The following is a 24667-nucleotide window of genomic DNA, read 5'->3' as shown; positions in this document are numbered from 1 at the left end:
CTCACGTTGTTTTCTTTTGGTGATTGAGATGTTTGAGGTACAAAAAAAAAAAAAACCTCAAAAAAACAAAACAAAACAACTTCTTGCTGGCAGGGTGATCAAAGTATAACGCAGTGAGGTAAAGCTTCTCTGGTCCTCACCTCCATTGTGCATAGTAAGCAAGTAGATATTTTCTTTTAAAAAGCTGTTTGGGGAAGCGTTTACTGTAGAGGATGCCGTATCCCCTAGAGTTGACTTTGATCGGTTCAATCACGTATCACCTCTTGGAGCTACCAGCCAGTTACAGAAGTAATCGAAATGGTTCTCTCTGTACGGATCAGTGGTGCGGTAGTGGTGAAAGTGGGGCTTTGGTTCTTCCAGAATGCCTGTGTGGGAAAAGACCTTTACTGACTTGTGGGACGCAGAGGGAAGATGAGGGTCCACTAAGGCTGTTCCATCCGTTAGTTCTTTTTTTTTTTTTTAATCTTTGTTATTAATTAATTTCAAGGATATTACTTACTTATCTGCGAGAGCTTGAGTGTGCACAAGGAGGGTGGTGGTGGTGGGGAGGGGCAGAAGGAGAAGCTGACTCCCCACTGAGTAAGGAGCCCAGCATAGGGCTCAATCCCAGGATCCTGGGATGGTGACCTGAGCTGAAGGCAGATGCTTAACCAACTGAACCACCTAGGCACCCCTTTTTATTATTTAAATTTTATTTATTTACTTATTTTGTTTTAATTTTTATAAATTTTATTTATTTATGTATGATAGTCACAGAGAGAGAGAGAGGCAGAGACACAGGCAGAGGGAGAAGCAGGCTCCATGCACCGGGAGCCCGATGTGGGACTCGATCCCGGGTCTCCAGGATCGCGTCCTGGGCCAAAGGCAGGTGCCAAACCACTGTGCCACCCAGGGATCCCTATTTACTTATTTCTTAAAAGATTTTATTATTCATGAGAGACACACACAGGCAGAGAGAGAGGCAGAGACACAGGCAGAGGGAGAAGCAGGCTCCATGCAGGGAGCCCGACGTGGGACTCGATCCTGGGTCTCCAGGATCATTCCTTGGGCTGAAGGCAGTGCTAAACCCCTGAGCCACCCGGGTTGCCCTAAATTTTATTTATTTTTTAAAGATTTATTTTAGAGCATGAGAGGGAGAGAGAATCTCAAGCTGACTTCCTGTTGAATGTGGAGCTCAGTTTGGGGTTCGATCTCATGACCCCGAGATCACGATGTGAGCCAAAACCAAGAGTTTGACTCAACCTGCTATGCAACCCCAGTGCTTCTTATTTTTAAAAATTGAAATATCAGGGCAGCCTGGGTGGCTCAGTGGCTTAGCGCCGCCTTTAGCCCAGGGCCTGATCCTGGAGACCTGGGATCGAGTCCTGCGTCAGGCTCCCCGCATGGAGCCTGCTTCTCCCTCTGCCTGTGTCTCTGCTGCTCTCGCTTGCTCTGTCTCTCATTAATAAATACATTTAAAAAATCTTTTTAAAAAATTGAAATATTATAATTGACACAATATTGTGTTAGTTTCAGGTGTACAGTGTAATGATTTATTTATATATTGTGAAATGATCACCATAATGTAGTTAGCATGCATCATCACACAGTTACATATTTCTTTTTTCTCATGTTGAGAGCTCTTTTTAAAAAATATTTGTTTATTTATTCACGAGAGAGAGAGACACACACACACACAGACAGAGAGAGAGGAAGAGACACAGGCAGAGGGAGAAGCAGGCTCCATGCACCGGGAGCCCGACATGGGACTCAACCCTGGGACTCCAGGATCGCGCCCTGGGCCAAAGGCAGGCACTCAACCGCTGAGCCACCCAGGGATCCTTTAAGATAGTGTTAGAAACATTCAGATGCATAACATGATACTACTGCGTAAGTTGTGTCCCCAGGACTCCCATATCATATGGCTGGGAGTTTGCACCTTCTGACAACCTCTACCCATTTTGCTCCCCTTACCCCCATCTATCTTCTGTGTGCCTGATGCTTCATTTTTTTTGAGGCGTTGCCTTGCCTCTCATCGGCTTGACGGTGAGGACACCTAGTTGGTGTGTCTGACAAGCAGCCGACCTAGGAATTTGTGTGTAGTAAGAGGAGAGGAAAACAGAAATACGTGAACTACCTTAGGGGCGCTTGGCTTCGTTATAACATGAGAAAGGCCCGTAACTGCCACGTTCTGAGGGACGTCTAGCAATTTCAGATGTTGTGCTTCTGGTCTTGGTGATTTCAACCTGGGCTTTTGTCTAAAATAACATTTCCATTAAGATGAGCTGACCTCTTGAAAGCCAAAATGTAGCAGTTAGAAAAGCAATGTGAGTTTTTGGGAAAGGAGCCCCACTGCGGCGGGTCACCCTCTTAGGGGCACCAGAACCTCACTTGTGCTGAAGGAGTTTAGCTGGAAGCCACGTAGGAGGAAATGGAACTTCCCTTTCCATTCTCCGTGCCCGAATCCGGATGTTAGGAGTAGTCATTCCTGACACGCAGGGGCACAAGAGGCCCCACGTATTGCACACGGGACGGTGGGTGCGGCCAGATGGGAGTCTGGTGTGCAGCCTGGGTGTGTGCGCTGTGAGGGTGCATGTGTATGACAGGGAGAAGGGAACCGAAGGACGAAGCCGTTTGGACTGCGGGGAATATGTTGGAAGACAGGCTTTCGAGGACCAACGATGAAATTTTGCCGTCGTCTGGGCTGCTGCCCCGTGGCTCGGGCCGTGTGCTGGAGCGTGCGGCCTGCACGGTGCTCCCCGGAGAGGACATCGTCCCGCTTGCTTCTCTGTTTTAAGGACCCCGGAACCGATCCGATGCGGTAAGCGATCTCCAGGCCCCTTTGGTGAATCTGTCCTTTACCGGGGGTGGGAGGCCCGTGATTTTCACGCGAGCGTGACTTCGCGTGACGTACGGGTCCTCACAGCCCGCCCGCAGGCCGTGTACGATGGGAAATGAAGGCTTCGGAGGGGGTTGAGGCTCCTGTGTGGACACTGGGGTCATGGGAGCCAGTGTAAATCAGTTCCTGACTTCGTGATTTTTACGGCATTAAACCCAAGAAGAACCGTGTAGTTGTAGGTTATGGGTTCTCTCGTCCAGTGTGCATTGATGTTTCCCTGGAAGGAGACCTCAAGTGGGAACAGAATTACTGAATTCTAGTCCTAATGTGGTCATTAAGCACCCCTGTGACACTGTCCCCAAGAGGATAAAGGAATTGTCGCATTTCTCCTGCCAGCCGAGGGCCAGGGAGACAGATGCTCTCTGCGATCACTCCGGCACCACCACATGATGGATTTTCAAGACTGTTCATAGCACCTTGTTTGAATTAGTGAAATTACATGCAATTGCTCTACCGTTCATGGTGGTACAAATTATATATGGTGCAATCCAGTGCTTGGAAGTCTCTAGGATCTTCTGGTCACCTGGTAAGGAGTGTTCCATAATAACGATGCTCGCTGCAACAGTGAACAGTTCTAGTGACTGAACCGCCTTGAACAGGAACCAGGAAAGGCCTACCTTCCAGCAAGTTCCATCTTGGTAGAGTTGTCTTATATTGAGGTCTGAGCGTACTTCTTGATCAACTAGCCAAGTGGATGTGATAGAATTAAAGGCTAATTTGGACTCTATCTGAGAAAATCAAATTCAGACACTTAGTCTAAGTAGAAGTAAGGAATACTTTTATCCTTTATCCCATTATCTTCTCTTTGGAAGACCTAGAAGCGTGTCCGTGGTGGCAGGCATCACATACGGAGGGACTTTTGTCTTTTGTCCCTGAAAAGTCCTTGGAGAGTCATATCCGGGATTATTCAACTTTAAGAGAAAGAAAAAGCGCAAACAAACAAAAAACCTAGTTAATTTTCTTGTATTAAAATATTTAGCTTGAGAGTCTGTATTGAAAATTGGTAATCTTTTGCAAATTTACATAGGCTTTGATGCTTTTTGGGAGGATTCTTTCCTGCTCGATATGCTTGGTCCTTTCGGAATTTAGATCAGGATGGTTCTCCAGGAAAGGAGGGTGTTCAGTGGTGGCACCTGCTGTGACAGATGGGCTCGGGAGACATCCGTCAGCAGAGGGACAGGATTCATCTCTGTGCCCCGTGCTCTGTCATTTTGTTCTCTTTGGCTCCAGCTTTTTCCTTCTATAGCTGCCCTTGGTGTTCGTGTAAACCACATCTCTCCTGTAAAGAAGGGCTAGCGCAGAGCTCGCTTAGCCAGGTCTAGTATATGAAGCAGCAACAATGAGGAAGGGATGAGGACCAGGGGAAAAGGTGAGCAAGGTGTGTGTGGAATGGGAAAACACGGTAAGACGGATTGAGGTGTATTTTAGATTGAGTGGAGATGACTGATGGCTGGTTCTTGATGTAATTTTTACGTATCTGGGAGATTCTCGTTATTCCTGGTCCTTCCGTTCTATAAAGTCGCTGAAACTTGATAGAAGCTTTGCTTGATAGAAGCTTTGCTCCTAGGGGAAAAATAGGGATAGGTTCCTGTGAGCCTCTGCTTAGTACATAAGTGTTTTTTTTTTTTTTTTTTTTTTTTTTAAGATTTTATTTTTTCATGAGAGAGAGAGGCAGAGACAGACAGAGGGACAAGCAGGCTCCATGCAGGGAGCCCGATTCGGGATTCGATCCCAGGACTCCAGGATCACACCCCAGGCTGAAGGCAGGTGCTAAACCGCTGAGCCATCCAGGGATCCCTGTACATAACTGTTTTATGTGAGCTTCTGTTTAAAGACACCTTATTGAATATGTATTGTTGATCCATTCACACCGGACTCCTGCCTGAGGAGGCTCATCCAACACATGGGCTTTCTCCGTAAGGTACACCCCCGCCTTCTTGCCCATAGAGCACCATACTAAACAGCCCGTCAGCACTGTGCTCCGGATCATTCTAAACAGACATCATCAACAAAAAACACAAGAGATGTGAGAAACTTTGGCACTGAATAGACCACATGAAGGACACTTGTGTACAGTCTGGCAGCGGAAACAAGAAGGCAGAGTATTGCCTTGTTCAGCCTCACCTGGAAACACGTGTCCTCCCTGGTGACAACTTCTCTCCTGCTCCTGAGTGTCCTTGTGTGACCATAAAGTACTGTGGGTATTAGTTTTGGGGTTACAAATACATTTAAGCAGATGGGCGTTCAGAGATGGTGCATGGTATATAATCCTGTGGGTTAGAGACCTGCATAAACATATTTATATTTTGAGAGAGATTTTAACAACTGGAAAGCAATCCGCATTCTAACTGTTGTGTCTCTTGGGCCCCTTGGAGATGGACTTGGAGCTGCAAGTGTTGTAATGGAGTTTTGAGAAGGCACGTAAAAGGTACAAGGGGCGGGAGTGGGATAGAGTAGGAAAGCCTCAAGCTCGAAGCCTATCTGATAGAATCTGGACCAGCCAAGTAGCTCCAGAGCAGAGATTGCACATTAGTTAGAATTGGCCTCCCTCAGTCATGGAGCTGCTCAGGAAGAGCAAAGCCTGGGTGGGTTGGAAAATTCTTTGAAAGGAGATAGAAGATTTACATTTCCATAGTTTCAGTAATTGCATTAACACAGTTGTTCCCATAGTTGTAAGCCAAACTTTTGATAACATTATTACATGTAAAAAATTATTTTGCACCTATATTAGGTTGAACTGAACAATGTTGCTGGTTTTATTTTTTTAAAGATTTTTATTTGTTTATTCATGAGAGAGAGACAGAGAGAGAGACATTGGCAGAGGGAGAAGCAGGCTCCTGTGGGGAGCCTGATGCTGGACTTGATCCCAAGACCCCGGGATCAATACCTGAGCTGGAGGTAGATGCTCAACCACTGAGCCACTCAGGCATCCCAGTGTTGGTATTTTTAATCAGAAGTTGTCAAGTCCTGGGACACCTTGGTGGTTCAGTTGGTAAAGCCTCCAACCCTTGATTTCGGGTCCAGTCATGATCCCAGGGTTGTGAGAGCGAGCCCTGCTTCAGGCTCTGTGCTCAGCGTGGGGTCTGCTTGTCCTTCTCCCTCTGCCCCCCTCACTTGTGTGGACACGTGCTCTCCCTCTGTTTCTCTCTCAAATAAAAATAAAATATTTTAAAAAGTCAAGTACTAGCAGGTCTAATGGGTTAACCCAGTAGAACCTTTTTAAGGTGTAATGATGCCATTTGAAATAAGGATAACACTGATGTCTTACTGTCCTGTTGCTAAACTCCACTGTACCTCATTTGAAACATAATTTGATTCACAGTGGGAGCCACTCAGTGGCCTCAGGACCTTTCGATGATTCTTGGTTGATTGGTTTATTGGAAGGGAACTAAGGTATTGAAAAAAAATTAAGTTTATGAGTAGGTGTTGATGTATATATATTTAAGGTAGTCTCCATCTGGGAAAATGAGCTTTTTTCTGGGCACATCCTTCCTCTTTCTTTTGTGGGTGTTGAACGTTCAAGTGCCGTATTAAACTATTGAGCAAATGTTCTGAGGATAAAGTCCGTACTTATGATTACCCCTTCAGAAAGGATGGAAATATTAAATATCATTTGATTGAACATGTAACTACCAGGGTAGAAAGTAAAAAGCTTCTCAAGTTGGACTTAAAACCAAGGAAATATGGTTCGTTTCATCAAAAATATACAGCTGATAAAGGATGGGTGGTGTCCAATGGTGATAAAGTCTATTTTAAGAAATTGGAAGAGGGGATCCCTGGATGGCTCAGCGGTTTGGCGCCTGCCTTCAGCCCAGGGTGTGATCCTGGAGTCCCGGGATCGAGTCCCGTATCAGACTCCCTGCATGGAGCCTGCTTCTCCCTCTGCCTGTGTCTCTGCCTCTCTCTCTCTCTCTGTCTGTGTCTTTCATGAATAAGTAAATAAAATCTTAAAAAAAAAATTGGAAGGAAAGTACTTTGTTCTTATCTGCAGTTCATATGGATAAGTTCTGTAAGCAATGGATCGATTCTGTTTCAGGTGATGGGAATTGTGAGGCTCATTGTTTGAAAGAGATTTGGCCTTACGTGTGTTTAGGTACAGTCAGTGTCCTTGGATGTGACCAGCAGGAACATACGTGAGGTTGGTGGACCCGGTCTGGCTTGTTGACTAGCTGCAGTTGAGGGGACCATGGACATCTCAGTAAAGGGCGAAGAGTTTAAAAGAGTTGGTCTTGTGTGCAGTGATTTGGGGCGGGACTTAAGGAATCAGATCCTTGTCTGATGTTGGTTGTCTCTGAAATCACTCATGGTCCAGCCGGACAATGCCGCGACCTAGCTGCTTTTCTCTTTCAGTGTATACAGAAGGTGATTGGCAGATTGGATGGGTGATTGATTGAATGGGTGTGTGCTTAAACATCAGAAACATCCCAATAAAAGAATTGTCCTGAAAGGACTTCTTAATGGTTACTCATTTCTAAAGTCCTGCATTGTAGCCACCGGGCGTGGTTCTGCCATCATCTGTAAGTCTTGATGCGGAAGGAAAACCAACTTATTTCTACAGAAGAACCCTGTCGAGTTGATGAGAGAGGTGGACCATGGTTCAGGATTATAGGAATCTCATGGGTGGAGGTTAGCTGTAACGATGGCACTTCTGGTTCAGATTTTAGAGCGGTAGATGTATTCTTTTTTGGTGCTCTCGTGAGTGCTATTTTCTTAATTTCATTTTTAGGTGGTTCATTTCTAGTATTTGCAGAATATTATATTTGAATACAGTAGAATACCCTTCTGCTCGCTAGTTAAGGAAGAGTTTTTTTTTCTTGTTCACTGACTTCATTCAATGCAATTAATTTTTATCGACTGGGAAGGCCTTCACATGGTTCATTTATGTCCCTTGGGTTTATTATTTTTAGTTCTCCAAAGTACCAAGAGGGTGCCACAGTAAAAGACTATGATAGGTTTTCAAAAATTTATTTTTTATTTTAAGTGATTTATTTTGGTTAATTATAGACTCACAAGAAGTTGCAAAAATAGAGGTTCTGTGCACCATCACCCAACTTCCTCCAACGGTGGCATCTTACATAACCTTAGGACACTATCAAAACCAGGAAATCATCATGGTGCAATATGCCTAACTAGTCCTCAGTCCTTCTCTGGGAGTTCACTAGGTTTTGCACGTACTTGTTGAAGAATTATATATATATATATTTTAAAAGACTTTTCATTTATTTGAAAGCAGGTGTGCACAAGCAGGGGGGAGGGAGGGGCAGCGGGAGAGGGAGCAGCAGACTGCCCGCTGAGCAGGAAGCCCAGTGAGGGGCTCGATCCCAGGACCCTGAGATCATGACCCCAGCCGAAAGCAGCCGCTTAACCGACGGAGCCCCCCTGAGAGTTACATTTTAAGGGTAAGTGCAAGTAATAGCAGAAGGTGATGGAATAATGAGTTGAGGTTTATAAAGAGGGTACCCCGTAAGGATGACCTTGACTTTCTTGGTGGCCGATGTGGATGGGACAGGCGACAGCACCCTGGGATGGCCGGAGATTCTTCTGGTGGTTAAAAACCAGATGTGTGTGCCGCCCATGCCGTGTATGGGGCACACTCCTTTTTGTTTTTGGTGCTGTAATAAACCATTTCCCCTTTAAGGTCCAGGCAGACTGATGTAGAATATTACACTTTAATGCAGTAGAAGACCCTTTTACTTGCTAGTTACCGGGAAAGGTTATAATAATAGGGAAGGAAAAAACCCAACACATCACAATCTGAAATCCTTGGCCTTGGATTCACTTCTTCACTTCACATATTTCTTATTTTGTGAATGGATGAAACAGCCTCTTTCCCCCACTTCAGTGACAGTAATACCGTGTCGAGTACTGTCTCCTCCGTTGGGACCTCACTTTGGAATCCTTTGTTTTCCTCTGCTTGGATGGTTTGCCACTCGGCTTGCTGGGAAAGTGGAGATGTCAACTGATACCGCAGTGGACACCAACGTCCCATCACATGAGATGTGGCGGGATGGTTCATCTTTCTTGCCTGTCTTGGCTGTGAAGGTAACGTGATTGGAAGTGGTCACTGGTGACAGGGAAGCGGCCCCGAGTGAGTAACTCTCCATAGGTGGCGGGGGGGGGGGTGGGGTGGGGTGGAGCAGGTGTACTTTGTCTCCAAGAGCCACCTAATGGTAGGTCTACCCATCCAGGGCTCTGGACACAAACCGGTCAAGAATTCAGTGCAGTAGCTTCTGGTGTGAGGATTGAGGAGCTCTCGTGAGTGAGGTGTGGAATGAACCTGCAGGAGCCTTTTTGACTTGTGCAACCTGAGCCAGGCTGCCTTCCTGGCTTGCACCACTGAGGTACCGTTAAGATGAGGACATTCATTTGTGAATGGCATCGATGCCAGGGAGCCAGTCAGGCACTTGTGGAGACTTGGGAATGAACCTGAAAAGCTTTAAAAGACCCATCTATGGGGGCGCCTCGGTGGCTCAGTCAGTTAAGCATCTGACTCTTGGTCGTGATCGCAGGGTTGTGAGATTGAGCCCTGCGTCAGGCTCCATGATGCTTGGTGTGGAGTCTGCGTAGGACTCCTCTCCTCTCTTTCTCCCTGCAGCTGCGTGCTCTCTCCCTCCAAGCTTCTTTAAAGATTGTATTTATTTGAGAGAGAGCGAACAAGCTGGGGGGCGGCAGAGGGAGAGGGAGAAGCAGACTCCCTGCTGAGCAGGGATTGGGACTCCATCCCAGGACCCTGAGATCATGACCCCAGCGCAAGGCAGGCACACAACCAACTGAGCCACCCAGACGCCTCTCAAATAAATCATTTTTTAAAAAGATTTTATTTGTTCATGAGAGACGCACACAGAGAGAGGCAGAGACACAGGCAGAGGGAGAAGCAGGCTCCCTGCAGGGAGCCCGATGTGGGAAGTGGGACTCGATCCCAGGTCTCCAGGATCATGCCTTGGGTTGAGGGTGGTGCTAAACCACTGGGCCACTGGGGCTGCCCTAAATCTTTATTAAAAACCAATAGACCCATCTATTGAAACAAAGATTAGTGGTTCCCGGGTTGGGGGCTTGGAGACGGGGCCTGGGTTAGCCCCTGCTACAGGGGGTGCTGGGCTTCTGGGGACGGCGAAGTGTGCTAAGACAGCTAGCCTACGGGGTGGCACGATGCTGTGAATACACTAAAAGCACTGGAATCGTGCCCTTCGGGGGGGGGGGGGGCTTGTGTGGCGTGTGACTCCTAGCTCAGCAAAACTGTGCAGAAGAGGTTTTGTACTTTGCTTTCGTGCTTTCACTTTTAAGAGTGCTCCTAAAATCCCCGCTGCGCGCTCCTGTGCTCGGAGCCCCTCCTTGTGCACCGGCGCCCTGTGCTTTCGCCGTGGACAGAGCTGGCTTTTCTGTGACCAGTTCCCGAAACCGGGTCCCCGGTCTCACGTGTGCAAGCGACGGAAGTGTGGCCGCTAGTGGAGTGCGTGGGCCGGCCCGGCGGCGTCCCTTGTACTCCGCGCCTTCCCCGCCGCCTGCTCCGCCCCGGCCGGTCCCACAGGCGGCGAGCGACACACCCCGAGCGATTGGGACCCTGGTGTGGCCTGAACTGCTCTGGCTCGAGCAGCAGGGACGGTGGGGGGCGCCTGCGGGCTCGGTCGGGGCGACCTCCGCCCTTGGCCCAGGTCATGCCGCTGCCCCCCACCCCCCCGCCTGTGCTCCCCTGTCTCTCTCTGTCTCTGTCTCAAATAAACAGGTGAGTGAGCTCTTTAAGACCAGGAAGATGAGGCCGCGTGCAGCCGGCCTGGCCTCCCTTTGTCAACAGCCATAGGCAGGTGGCAGTGCGCGGAGCACACTTGCCGAAGGCTCCGTGTGACTGGCTGGACGTGGGAAACCATCCGAAACCCCTGTACCCCGAGTCCCCCTACTGCCTTCGGTGCAGCCATACAGGGGTTTAGGGAGCATGCAGAGGAGATCGCGGCGTCGGGCTGGCACGTTGACGATTGGTCTCCAGTGAGTCTTGCTGGGAAACGACCAGAAGCCCATAATCCTAAGCACCATGAACTGTTTCTCTGTTCGTACGCTCAGTTACGTAAAAAGCACACTTCTGGGGTTCTGGGGGGGAAAATCTGGAAAATGCCTTATGATATCCAGGCGGTCACTTCCTATTTCCTATCGGTCTGTGATTTTGCCGCGAGCTCGGAACGGTGGCTCGTTGCCCGGGCCGAGGAGGGAGGAACCGCAGTGCCCGTCGGGCGCGACCAGTTTTCGGGGGCTTAGTCTCTCGGGGAGAGGTGGCCTCAGCCGCCCCCCTGCTGGGAGCCAGGACCCGGGAGCCCCGAGTGCGAGCCGCTCGAGGAGGGGGCCCGGCCCCTTGGCGTGTCCGAGAGTTGGATTTGCAGGCGGGGCTTCTCGGTGGCCTCTGCGCTGGGCCCCGGTGGCCTGTCCCGCCTCTCACCTCTGCTGTCAGAGCTGCGGCTCTGTCCACGCATCCTGCCTCATCGGGGCCAGGGGCACATCCCTGGCTTGACATCTGAACCTGGACTTCAGGGTCACGGTGGGCATGTACCCGAGCCTCCTGGGGAGATGCGGCCCCGCGCTGAGCACCGCGGCCAGGATGTGCGCCGTCACGGGGCGGTGGCCTCGGTGCACCGGTACCTGCACGGGGAATCCAGGTCATTGCAAACACCCTTCCTGTTTTATAAGTGGGGAAGCTGAGGCCAGGGCGGTGCGGGGCCTGGTGTGCAGGTGTGCAGCTCTGGACCGTGGCGCCCAGGCCGTAGGCTGGCAGGCGGGGTGTTGTGACATCAGAGCCTGTGCTCTCTCGGACCAGCCCGCACTCCCACGCGCCAGGCGGGTTTCCCTCCCGTTCGTGACAACTGCCCAGTCTTGGGATCTGCAGGCCGCCCCGAGCCTGCGCGGGCCAGTGTGACGGCTAAGAGGCTGCGGCCGTGTGCATGGGAACCCTGAACATGACAGTGCCTGGTTCCAGAAACGTCTCTGAGCCGAAGCTTGAGCCAGCCTTGCTCTAAGGCAGGGGCTGCATTTGGCCTACCACCTGTTTTTGCACAGCCTGTGAGCTAAGAATGGCTTTATATTTTTAAATGGCCAAAAAAAGAATAATATTTTGTGACACGTGACTAGGATATACAATTCAAATGTCAGTCTGCAAAGTTTAATTGGAACACGGCCACGCCCATTCATTTGTGTGTCCTCGGCGGCTGTCATCTCTACAAACCGCGTCGCAGCGGAGCTGCCGTGGCCCCGGGAAGCCTGAAGCCTTTCCTCTCTGGCCCTTTGCAGAACAAGTGTGCAGTCAGTCCCTTGCCTGCCTCAAGGCGTGTCCCACCCCCCTGCTGTGACTTGCTTCTCCCCCCTCTCCTGATCTCTTCATTTGCACCCTGCACCACAGCTGGAGAGCCGCTTGTTGGGCGTGAAACATGTCCCCATGTCCCGGTTCAAGTGCCCGTGGTCCTGGGAGAGGTGACGAGCTCCTCCGCCTTAACATTTGCATGATTGGGACTGGGAATGGCTGGTGCTGGCCTTGTTGCAACAGAGCAGGGCTCGTACAGAAGAGGAGGGCTCTGGGGTGCCCCTGCGTGTGGCCAAGAGGGGAAGTTGGGTCATTAGGAATGACCTTTGTTTGCTGCCTGCTTTTCTGCATTTTCCCGCGGTCGCTCAGGCGCTGGGAGTGTTGATAGGCCAAGTGCACAGCCAAGCCCCCCTGTGGGAAGGGCCCGCTTCGAGAGCCACCTCACCTGCCCGTGTGTCTTCCCTCCTCCCGAAGAACAGGGTGACAGGTCCGTGACGTGACGTGTCCATGTGGAGTTGTAAGGCAGGGCCCGCAGCTAGGAAGGGGTACAGTCAGGATTTCACTTGGACAGCAGACTTCCAGTCCCCATGCTTTACTACGTTCTGGCACCTTCTGTGCCGTGCTGGCTTCACCTACAAGGGCGAGAACCCATTTCTTGCCTTTTTATCCACGGTTTTTGATGGTTGCTTCTTCTAAGGCCTTGGCAAGGCCGAGAACTAGTGAGGGACATGTCACGAGGCGTGTCTCGCCCAAGGTACCTCGTCTCCCAGCCTCGGGAGAGACACATTGCCCCGGAAACATCAGCACGTCCACGCGAGGTGCGCCAAAGCTGCCACGGGGTCCGGGTGCCCCATCACGCTGTCCTACTTGCCTGTTTCTCGTGGCCGATTTACATCTCCCGTTACGTTTGCAGGCTTTACGAGGCCATTCTAGACTAGCTGAGAACTTGACCATATTTTTATAGCATTGTTTCTGGGAGAAAAACATTTCTGAGTGAGAAACCAATGAAGATTTGGACTCCATCCCATTTGTAATTCGGAGGCTGCTTTAATTTCAAGCTTCCTTCTTTAAACTTGTTTGTGATGCACATGGTAGCGAGGCAAAGTATTATGTTCGCTGTGGTACCTTCCGTGAGTGGCTTGCTCGCTTTGCATTATCTTGCGTTTTCTTGCTTCACTTCTCAAAGCATTGCTCAAGTATTCTAGAGGCATCTACCTCTTCTGGCTGGGGAGTGGCGTGGAGAGGGGGATGGGGAGAGAAGGGATCAAAAATTAGCTAGAATTTAAAAGCAGCACTGACAGCCCAGATAATTTTTCATGCTAACCTACTTTAAGTGCTGCCAGAACCATTTGTAGAATGGAAAATCTCTGGTTTCTCCTGTCCTGCTCTGGCGAGGTCTAAAAATAAGTCAGTGAGGAGATGGGCATGTGGCCCTTTGATCTCGTCGGCCTGGGAGACTTCTTGGTCGGAGCAGAGGCTTGAAGAGACTTGGTGTTCCTCAGAGAGCTTTTGGGTAGTTGGAGTTGATGGATGGCGCCAATTACTGGAATCGTCCTCCACCATCAAGCTACTTGACCTGTCACTGGTTTCCATTTCTTAAGCTTCTCGAAATCCTCTCTCTCCACACCTTTCATTCGTGCAACTGCGAAGTGGAATATGTATAGAGAAGACCCAAGCAAGATGAATCACACTTTGCCAAGCACCGCTGGACTGGATTTGGGAGCTATTTATTGAGGGCCTCCTATTCGGGAATAACTAGAACACGTCTCTGACCCCCAGAGGGTCTGCGGTTTAGGTGGACAGCACGACGGCAAGATGCGATGTCATTTATAGTGGAGGTGTTGCAGGTACCTGGGCACTCTGCAGACGGGAGTTTGAGAGCACTGGCTGAGAGCCGACCAGGGGGCCTGGGGCAGGAGGTGAGGCTGAGAGGAGGTGCCCTCCTGGGAGGATAGTTGTAAAGGAGCGTGTCCTCAAGGGGAAGGTAAGAGGTCCCAGAGAGCCAGGCTTCCTCGCCCGTGCGGAGATGGGACAGCTGTGGGTGACCTTGGGGACTCTTGAGTCTGGTTTTCAGGATAGGAGTGGTGGGTCTGCAGCGAGTGGGGCATGGGATACGTGGGGGCAGCGGACACGTGTCTCCTTGGAGAGGTCCAGCCCCGAAGGTGAGGGTAGAAGTGGAATAGCCTTTGGCAGGAAGCTTGCATAGGCGAGAATGCTTAGAGGACAGACTTGGTGGTTGAGTGGAAGTGGACAGGGAGGGAGATGTTCAAGAGAAGATGAAGCATGGAGGAGGGACCGTATTTCTTTCAGGAAGAAAATTGTGCAAGCTTTATTTAGAGTTGGAGAGGGGTAGTAGGGACATTTGGGACAGATGAGAAGGCGTAGAATGTTTAAAAGCAGAGAAGGAAATGATTCCTCTGAAAAGTTGTACCAAGAGATGACCTAACATGAAGGCCTAGGTTTGCTAAAAGAGCAGGGAGTCCTGACTCGAAGGAAGCCGATGCACGACACCAACTGGGCTATTGGCTGTACTCGGGAACAGAGAGTTTGTGCCCGGGGACATGGTGGCCAGTGGCCAGTTCTCTTTCTCCTGCTTTACACCCTCCTTGACCACCACCGTTGCTTAGAATCTGAGTAGCCCACGTTTAATCCACTTTAGATGAGGCTAAGGCGATTTGAACTATACTTTGATTCTTAAAAACCAGTGGACTGGGGCACACACCAAGGCAGAGCAGGACTGCATGAGGATGGGCTAACCCTCAGCAGCTGGCTAGTAGAACTTTCTTCCATGATGGACAGGTTCCATCTCTGCACACTAGTGGTTAGCCTCCATATCTAGTAGATAGCTCCATACCGAGTGGGTGGCCTCTTACTGGTGGTTGGTTTCCACACCTAGTGGATAGCCTCTACACTGGTGATGGTCTCCACACTGGTGGATGGTTTCCACACCTAGGGGATGGTCTCCACACCTAGTGGATGGTCTCCACACTGGTGGATGGTTTCCACACCTAGGGGATGGTCTCCACACCTAGGGGATGGTCTCCACACCTAGGGGATGGTCTCCACCCCTAGTGGATGATCTCCACACCTAGGGGATGGTCTCCACCCCTAGTGGATGGTCTTCACACCTAGGGGATGGTCTCCACACTGGTGGATGGTCTCCACACCTAGGGGATGGTCTCCACACTGGTGGATGGTTTCCACACCTAGGGGATGGTCTCCACACCTAGGGGATGGTTTCCACACCTAGGGGATGGTCTCCGCACTGGTGAATGGTTTCCACACCTAGGGGATGGTCTCCACACCTAGTGGATGACGGCCTACTGATGATGGTCTCCATATCTAGCGGAAAGCCTCCGCACTGGTGATGGTCTCCACACCTAGGGGATGGTCCCCACACCTAGTGGATGGCCTCTGCACCTAGTGGATGGTGTCCGCACTGGTGGATGATCTCCATACCTAGAGGTTAGCCTCCACCCTAATGGACAGTCTCACATGGGAGCTACGAGCCATGCGTGGCTGTGGATTGTTTGGGCTTTAGACGACCAGGGAAGAAGAGGGCTTGTACAGTGTCTGAGGAGGCTCGTCTGTCCGCATAGCCTCCGGACGCCATGCCTGTGGGGAGGGTGAACGTGACCACAACCAGGTGAGCACAGAGAACGGGGGTGGGGAGAAAAGGTCCAGGTGCTCGCGGCCCCCACGAATCAAAGCTGGGCTCCCCGCATTTCACCCGCTACTTCTCAGTACTTGTCGGGTGTGCCGAGGCGCGGGGCTGCGGCTCCCGTGCTGAGCCGGGACAGGTGCCGCGCGCCCTCGCCGTCGCCGTCCAGGGGGGCCGCGGGGTCCGCTCGGAGGCTGCCTCTGGGGACCGCGGTGCGCAGGCGAGGCCCACCTCCTGGGCTTGGGGGGGCCGGGGAGCTCCGCCGGGCGTGAACAGGGACCCTATCGAGCCCTCCGTCGTCCCTGTTGACGTGTAGCCTTGGAAAGGAAAAGATCATCTCAGAGTTTCCATCTGTGAGCAGGGTTTTCTGAACACGTTGGAAACGTGGGTTTAATTTTGTGAGCTCAGCAGGAACCCGTGTGGTTTGGGATTGATTAAAACCTGTAGGTTCCGTGGGGAGGGGCCTCCTCTCCCACCTCGGTGTTCTGCAGACGCCGCCCTTGCCTCTGGCACCAAGAGCATGAGGGAGAAAGGCGCCAGGCCCTCTGCCAGGTCCCTCAGCTTTCGGCCCTTCCTCTGTGTTCCTCCTCAGGACCCATCTTCAAGGAGAAGTCAGGCCCGCCCTGCGCATGCTCTCGCCCCACACGCCGGAACCCCCAGCCCTCGCAGCCCCTCGGCCCCTCCCTGGCACCGCCGGGCCTCTCCCACGGCCCCCTCCCTCGTCGGGGGACCCCCGCCCCCAGCTCCAGGGGCTGAGCCGCCTGCATGGGGTGCTGGGGCGATGCCAAGTTCGGAGTCCTCGTACCCCACGCTCTGAACCGTCCAGCTTCCTTATTTGCCCCGTTCTCGTGGATCCGGCTTCTGAGCCATCTTTCTGCGTGCTTGGACCCGCTCTGGCTGTCCATCGAGGCCTCAGAGGCTTATCAGAATAACTTTTTTTTTTTTTCCCCAGAATAACCTTTTCAGATGCGTCTCAAAATATAGATAGGCCTGCAAAGGAGGTGGTTGAAAGTAGGGTCATCACACTATTAAAAACAAAATTTGTTCGTTGCAGAGTAGGAACATGTGCATATGTGCCGCCCCCCCCCCCCTATTTTTTTACTGTGGTCAAATATAAATAAAGTAAAATTTACCCTCTTGACCATTTTGAAGTGTCTGGCTTGGGACGCCTGGGTGGCTCAGCGGTTGAGCATCTGCCTTTGGCTCAAGGTGTGACCCCAGGGTCCTGGGATCGAGTTCTGCATCGGGCTTCCCGTGGGGAGCCTGCTTCTCCCTCTGCCCGTGTCTCTGCCTCTTTCTCTCTTTCTCTCTTTCTCTCTCTCTCTGTCTCTCATGAGTAAATAAATAAAATCTTAAAAAAAAGTGTGCAGCCTAGCAGCGAGTCTTTCACGTTGTTGTGCAGCCATCCCCATGGTGCATGTCCAGAACGTCACCTTCCCCAGCTGAAAGGGTCCCAGGAGCTTCCTCCTCCTCCTCTCTGCTGCCCCAGCCCCCCCTCCTTTCTGTGCCTGTGGATTGGCCCGCTAGGTCTCCTGTCAGTGAGAACACACGGTATTGGTCTCTCCATGGCCGGCTTTCACTGAGCATCATGCTATCCAGGTTCACCAGTGTCGCCGTAGCAGGTGTCAGCATGTCCGTCAGGTGTCAGCATGTCCGTCCTCTTTGAAGCTGAGTAATATTCCACGTGTGAATAGACCACATTTTGTTCATCCATTCATCTGTCAGTAGACGTTTCAGGTGCTTACACCTTTCGTGACTGTGAGTCAGGCTGCTGGGAGCGTGGGGGTACCAACATCTCTTCGCGATAAGCTTTCAGTTCCTCAGTATGGGCTTTTCAAATATTTTAAATAACACCCATGTAGCAGTGGCTTTGACTATGACAGTCCTTTCGAAGTAGTGAAGCAGTATTTGAAGACCTCTGTGACACGATAAAAAAAGACATCTACAGTTTTTGTGGGTGAAAATCTCAGGAGTCTGTTGATTCCACACCGGCTTGTTACCTGCGTTTCTAATGGAATTCGGTAAAGGTTTGTGAAAAGAAAGCCGTGGGCCTGCGTCTGCCGTGCGGGTTCACTGATGCTCCTAAACTTTGCCCTGTGGGTACAAATACTCCAGCCAAGGGAGGCTGACTTTCCCAGAATTTGCGTGGGACCTTCTGCCTCTGTCACAGGGGTGTCCAACTAAAATCCCACCCACTGGGGCGCCTGGGGGGCTCAGTCTGGGAAGTGTTAAGCGTCTGCCTTCGGCCCAGATCATGATCCCAGGGTCTTGGGATTGAGCCCTGCGGCGGGCTCCCTGCTCAGCAGGGAGTCTGCTTGTCCCTCTCTCCCTACTTGTGTGTGTCCTTTCTCTCTCTCTCTGTATCACATAAATAAATAAAATCTTAAAAAAAAATCCCACCTTCCAAAAACACTTGCTTGGCCAATAGTATCTTGCCCCACATCCACTCACTCACTCCTTTGTTCAACAGAAACTGGGTCAGTGCTGTCTAATAGGTGCCCCCAGTACCGGGCACCCAGCAGTGGACAAAAACACACGAGGTTTGTGTTGCCGCAGTGTGCGTGTCCCGGCCAGGGTGGGGAGAGGAGTCCAGGTGTGCACACAAAGTTATCGGGTTGCAGCACTGGTGCATCATGGGGAAGCGCAGCGGCTGTGAGCGTGTGTAGGGGCACGTCTGGTCACAGGAGGGGACATTTACGGTGGCACCTGAGGGCTGAGGAGGAGGGGATGCCTGGCCAAAGATGTGCAGAGCATGTGCAGGGCTCCAGAGGGGTAGCTGGCAGAAGGGGGGTGGGCAGGGCCCCTCTGCCATCAGGTGTGCGCTGTGGTAGGAGGTCAGTGCTTGTCTGTAGGGCGGCACCGATGGAGAGGAATGACCAGATCTGGTTGAGATGGGGCTGCTCTCTGGACACTGACTGGGAGACCCTCAGTGACGAAAGTGGGTACACTTTCAGCCTACTGGAGTATTCTAGAGGGATAGTTACTCGGACCAGGGACAGGAGGGCATTAATTACAGATAAGACTTGGGCATTTTTTCTTAAGATTATTTATTTATTCATGAGAGACACAGAGAGGCAGAGACACAGGCAGAGGGAGAAGCAGTCTCCCTGCAGGGAGCCCAATGTGGGACTCGAACCCAGACCCCGGGATCACGCCCTGAACCCAAGGCAGATACTCAACCTCTGAGCCATCAGGTGCTCCATTTATTGGGGTTTTTGATTCGTCAGTTTTGAGAGACTTCCCTTCCGTCCTCTCTCCTTCCCTTGAAACCCGTAACGCTGTGTTTCATTCTAACACGTTTGTATTCCCGCCTTAAGTGTAGTCACTTCCATATGCTTGCCGACTCTCTAGGAGATGGAGGTCACAAACTGAATTTGTTTGCTTTGAATGTTTACAACACGGTCCCTAATCGTTGAGCTGCACGTGTGCATTTTGCTTTTGTATTCTGCGTTCTTGGGTGTTTGAGCGAATTTCCCACTAAGTGGACATGGGACTATACGTTAGAAGAGCAGATAGTTTAGGGGACCCTCTCCACCACGTGTTCCCCTACTGAGCCTTCCCCAGAGGACCCACATAGTACCTCGTTCGGTGTTTCATCAGGAGACGGTTTTGCTGTGATTTACATTCTAGAGTTTTGCTCTTAAAAAAGAAATTATCTGGGTTTTAATGGAAAAATTGTATAGTCTCCTGAGTGTTGTTTTGCCTTTTGGTTCTGTCCTGTTTAAGAGCTGATTGTGAGCCAGGGAAAATAACCCACTTTGTCTGTAATAAAAATGTATGTTTGGTATTTAAAGTATATGTGACACATAAAACAATACCAGCTTGGCCAGCATTTAAATTGTTATGTAAATCAAGTCTTTCTTTTTTTTTTTTTTTAGATTTATGCATTTATTTTAGAGAGGGAGCGCGCACACCGTAGTGCACGTTGGGGAGCGGCAGAGGGAGAGACTCCCCTGCAGACTCCCCTTGAGCATGGAGCCCGGCGCGGGGGCCCGATCTCCCGACCCGGAGATCCTGAGCTGAATTCAAGAGTCCGACGCTCAACCAACTGAGCCGCCGGGCGCCCCACATCACATCTTTAGATGTGCGCCTTGCTCTCTTTGCCTGTTTGTTTTTGCATAGAGAAAATAATCTTTCCCAGAGAGGTTTTGGGTTTAGACAAGCCCTAATGCAGAATGAAGTACGCTGTGTCTCGGGCTTATTTTTCCTCGCTTTGGCGGAGAGGATTGAAGGCTGAAGCATTTAGTGATGTGCGTGCACACGGGAACATTCCTGCCTTGTTTTCCCTTCTGGTCCCGTTTCCTATGCAGGAACGAGACTAATGAGTGCGGCGGGCAGCCACAGTTCAACACCAAGGGGCGTGTGTGTATGTGTGAGTGTGTGTGTGAGTGAGTGAGAGAGAGAACACAGTCTCTTTGTCAAACCTCAGTGACCCCCCCTGATCCCCCCGCAGTCTGGCTCCCTGAACTCGGGTGAACTTCCCTCCCCTCATTTTTGGGGCAGGAGGCCGAGGAGAGTTCAAAATAAGCAAACACACCTAGCTGGAGACGAGCCGTGTCTTCTGGAGATGGAGTCTGCATCTTTCTTTCTGGTTTGGAATCCCACCGAAGCTGGAGGCAGCCGCCTCCAGCAGAAGGAATCCAAGGGTTAAGTTGGGGGAGGTACCTGACTCCGGGCGGGCGGGGGCAGGTCTTTTCCTTCCACTGATGGGGAGACTGGGCGGGGATGTGCTGGGGGCACCGGAGGTTTAAACCCTGGGTGTGCTCGTCTACACTGGGTGGAAGGTGGGATAGTGCACCTAGTTGTGCTGGCAGGGCGGTGTTGCAGGGCCCCCATGGAACCAGGTCCTGCGCTGAAGCAGCCCTGGATGCTCTGGCCACACGCGAGTGTGCCAGGGTTCCAGGAAGATTCCACTGATGGCCCCTGGAATTGGAATTTCCTAAGATTTTCACATCTGAAAGATTATTCTTTTTTAAATTTTTTCCCCCACCGCCTTTTTTTTTTTTTTTTTAAAGATTTTATTTATTTATTTGAGAGAGAGCGCACAAGCAGGGGGAGCAGCAGGCAGAGGGAGAAGGAGAAGCCGACTCCTCGCTCAGCAGAGAGCCTGATGTGGGGCTCCATCCCAGGACCCTGAGATCATGACCTGCGCTGAAGGTCTGAGCTTCACCGACTGAGCCACCCAGGCATACCCTGCAACAACCATTAAAAAAAAAAAAATCTAGAAAACCACCCGTAGCCCATGGGCTGGATGTGGCCCGAGGGCCATAGTGTGCTGCTCTCTGGTTCACGTCGTGTTGACTGCGTGGATCTGTGTTCGTAACTGTTCACATGGCTCGTGCTTCCTTCTCGCAGCCCCCTCTCTCTGTGTTTCCTAGACATGCATGGGATTCTCTGTCCTTGTCCTGAGATGATGGATTTGTTTTTACTCATGTTCTGGGAGCAGATTGTTTCATTTCTGTGGAGTTCTGTGTACGGTGAATCCATTGATCATTTGATTGGTTTCTTCAGTGCCTACTTGTTTGTGGCTTAATCTGTGCAGGCCCCGGCGTGGTGGTGATAAGATGAGGCAAACGAAGGTGAGGGCTCCTGTCCTCCTGCAGTCCATAGACTAGTTGGGGGGGAGGGTGTGAGTACTGAAGGGCTTTTGCAAACCCAGTGGGGTACCAGAAGGATGGTTCCCTGCTGATGGGGTTGCTGCCCTTCTCTGAAGGTTTGAAGGGCTCTCCCAGGGGATGGAACCAGAGAAAGCCGAGACCTGGAGGTTGCAGGTGGCTTGTCATGAGCCAGGAGCGGGCACTCTGTCCCAGGCCAGGAACCCTGATTGAGAAAGAGATGGGGCCCACGCACCCTCCACCCCTGGCCTCTCTCCACGGTTCAGGTGGAGTCAGGTTTGCTGAAGGTCAGGTTTTTGAAGAATGACCAGTTCACCTCCACCTCTGAGGAAAGTGGTCCATTTCCTCAGATACCATAGTTGATTTTGAAGGTACGAGAGGGATTATTTACAGAAAAGGACCAGAGACACAATAGCCCATATTAGTCACTGACCCTAATTGTGCATTAAAAACATTTTGGGGGGACATTTTGGTTCACTTGTGTGAGGTCAGCAAACTTTTGCATAAAGGGCTAGGTGGTCCCTATTTTGGTTTTTTTGGACCATATGGGATGTGGACAGTGTGTGGCCAGAGCAGCCACTGATCATAGGTAAGTACCTTCACGCGGTCGTGCAGCCAGTCACCCACTCCTCGTCTGGCAAAGTGAGGCTGTGTATGCATTTGACGACATGCTCCCCATCCGTCCCCCCGCAGCCCCTGGCAGCCACCATTCTGCTTTTTGTCTGTGTAACTTGGAGTCTAGGGAGAGTGGAGATAGACCCATACAGTGTGTCTCCTCGGTGACTGGCCTCTTTCACTCAGCCTCATTGTCATCAAGGTTCATCCCTGTGGTAGCAGGTGTCAGGATTTCCTTCCTGTCTTACAGCTGAATCCTGCTCCGCTGGATGTATAGACCTCTGAAGAAGTATTTTGAGAGTCAATTTTCTTTGATTACTTGGAGTCCCGTTTAGCTCAGCATAGTTTGCCAAGAGTTTGCCTAGTCGAAGGAAGTCTTAGGAACGCACGGGATTTCCCTTTCTGAAGAGCGGAGACTTCTCCCAAGGCCCTGGAACTGGAACTCGTGTGAACGTGAAACACAAATGGTAGGGGATTGGCGTCCTGGATGAGCGAGGGTGTGGGTCAGTGCAAGGAGAGGGAAGCTTGAGAGCTCGGAGCCCGCCTCTCCAGGATTCACCAGTCACTGGCCCCGCGCCGCCTGCTGGCCCCTGGAAGCCCCCTGGAGGAGGATCAGCACCCACCAGGCCCCCAGGCCGGGGAGAGGGAGAGGGAGACGGGCTGTGGGGGTGAGCACCTGCTGGCCCGGGCAGGGCGCCGTGAGCAGGAGAAGCCGGGCTGCGCTCAGGGAACAGGGGGCGGCCCAGCTGAGCTGTCCTAAGTCAGGGGCGTCTCCCCTCCCGCACTGGGGCCAGACCTCGGGGAGCACGATGCCCAGCAGTGGGCCGTGGGGTCGGGGCGGCCCATGCGGCGTCCGTCCCCGCTGAGGCGTTTTGCTGACCGTTCCCGGGAAACTGGCGCGGAAGAGTCAAGTCCGAGGTTTTCTGACCGATCCATCTGTTGATCTGGGAAGAGTATTAAACACCGTGGACGGCTTGTCAAACTGCGATCCCAGGGAAGTGCCCGAAGCAGGGTTGATCATCGCGCCCGAGTCTGGGCAAGGGGCTCCCCTGACCCGGGTCGGAGCTCCGGGCACCTGGGGGCAGTGGCGGGCGTGTGGCCCGCAGGGCCCGGGAGGGGGACCTGGCCCCCCTTCTGCTGCCCGTGGGGCCACTGGTGGGCGGGAGGGTCCCGGGGTCCCACAGGGTGGCCCTGGGCTGGAGCCCCAGGCCCGGGGTGTTGGCAGCCCCAGGAAGGGGCTCCGAGGCCCGGGGTGCGAGGCGTGGGGCGCACCCCGCCCGTTTGCAGACCCCGCAGCGAGGGGAGCCGGCCACGGCCAGGGGGTCCCTGCTGTTGCCCTGTGGGGGATGCAGGCCCCTGTAGGGGCGCCTCCTTCCCTGGGGCCAAGCTGGTGGCCGCGGGCTGGGCCTGACCTCCCGAGGGCGCCACGGTGGGAAAACCTGCGTCTATCACGACTCTTCTGCGTTCAAGTTTGCCTGCTTCTCCTATGTTGGCAGGAGCGAGGAGTTTCCTTACATTTTTGCCAGCACAATTTAAAAGCAATTAAAGCAAATTCAGTTATTACATTTGAAATTATTGTCTGGGTAAATTAGAGTTTAAAATTTAATTTATACTAAATCCTACACTTTAATGAACAGACCACATCACACATTTTTATGTTCTTAAATTATCCACAGCTTGAACGCTGTAAAAACAGGGCTCTTTTTAAAAAAGCACTGCTTGTTTCTTTTTAAATTAAATTTTTTTTTCCCTGCCTCTTCAGAAATATTTACATTTCTCTTTGAAAATAAGGTGAGAAAATCCCTTTGGCCTGTCAGCTTTAAGGAATTATACTTGTCTTTCCATTGCAAATTGTCATTTATCTGGCTTGACTTTAACGTATGAAATCTTAAGACGTAATAAGAGGAAGACATTTCTGGATTTCTTTTTTTTTTTTTTTTTGTCTTTTTTGTCTCAGAGTACATATATTTTTGAATGGCACATTTTAGCCTTGGCTTTAATTCCTGCTCCTTCATTACAGTTTTAGATGCGTTCACTTGGAAGTCGCTCCCCGGTGCAGGGTGGAGCAGCCCGCGCAGGCATCTGAAAGTACTCCCTGAAAGCCTTTCCTCTGGCCTGTTTGTAAGGCGATACCAGGTCATCAGCGGATAATCCTGGAGCCTCCTGGAGCCTCCTGGAGCCTCCTGGAGCCCGGATGGGTGTGTTTATGCAGGAACTTGACCGGTGTGATGGGGGGGGGGGGGGGGGATGGTGATGGAGATCCCGAGGAGGTGGCCAGGTGTCCCTTTTGCCTGGTCTCCCCATACTTGCGGACACCTGCTCCGTGGAGCCCCACGTCTGAGCTGGCGCCCTGCCCTGCCCTGCATGCGATGTGTCCGCTTCTCAGAACCCTGGTTTCCCTGCTGAGCGTGGGAGAGTGTCACCTGCTGTCCCCAAACACCTGCTCTGGGCGTCCTGTAGGCCCAGTGCGTGTAAAGGATGAGGTCTGTGCCCTCCGCTCCTATCCCCTGCTAGAATGGCTGGGCCTGTGGCCTGTTACTGATTTGGGCATAATAATGGCATGAGTTTCACAAGGGCGTGTCAGGAGGTTCAAGGTAGAAGCCTCTGGGCCTCAGTGT

At 51.6% G+C, this 24667-nt stretch overlaps 1 protein-coding gene across 3 annotated transcripts in view; it reads left to right on the top strand.

Moving 5' to 3' along the window:
* The window catches only part of TBL1X (transducin beta like 1 X-linked), a 211967-nt gene that overhangs the window by 20136 nt on the left and 167164 nt on the right, over positions 1 to 24667 (top strand). Inside the window, exons 1-2 of one of the 3 annotated variants that reach the window (XM_077888300.1) lie at positions 8779 to 8920; positions 9067 to 9219. The exons of the other annotated variants lie outside the window; for them this stretch is intronic. The gene's annotated coding sequence lies outside the window, so the exon portion shown is untranslated. Of the gene's footprint in view, positions 1 to 8778; positions 8921 to 9066; positions 9220 to 24667 lie in introns of those variants that run through there. 3 annotated transcript variants of the gene reach the window in all.

This window comes from Canis aureus, chromosome X, assembly GCF_053574225.1.
Source record: "Canis aureus isolate CA01 chromosome X, VMU_Caureus_v.1.0, whole genome shotgun sequence".
Classification (NCBI taxonomy): Eukaryota; Metazoa; Chordata; class Mammalia; order Carnivora; family Canidae; genus Canis; species Canis aureus.
The sequence above is the reverse complement of the archived record's forward strand: the minus strand, read 5'-3'. Positions and strand labels throughout refer to the sequence as shown.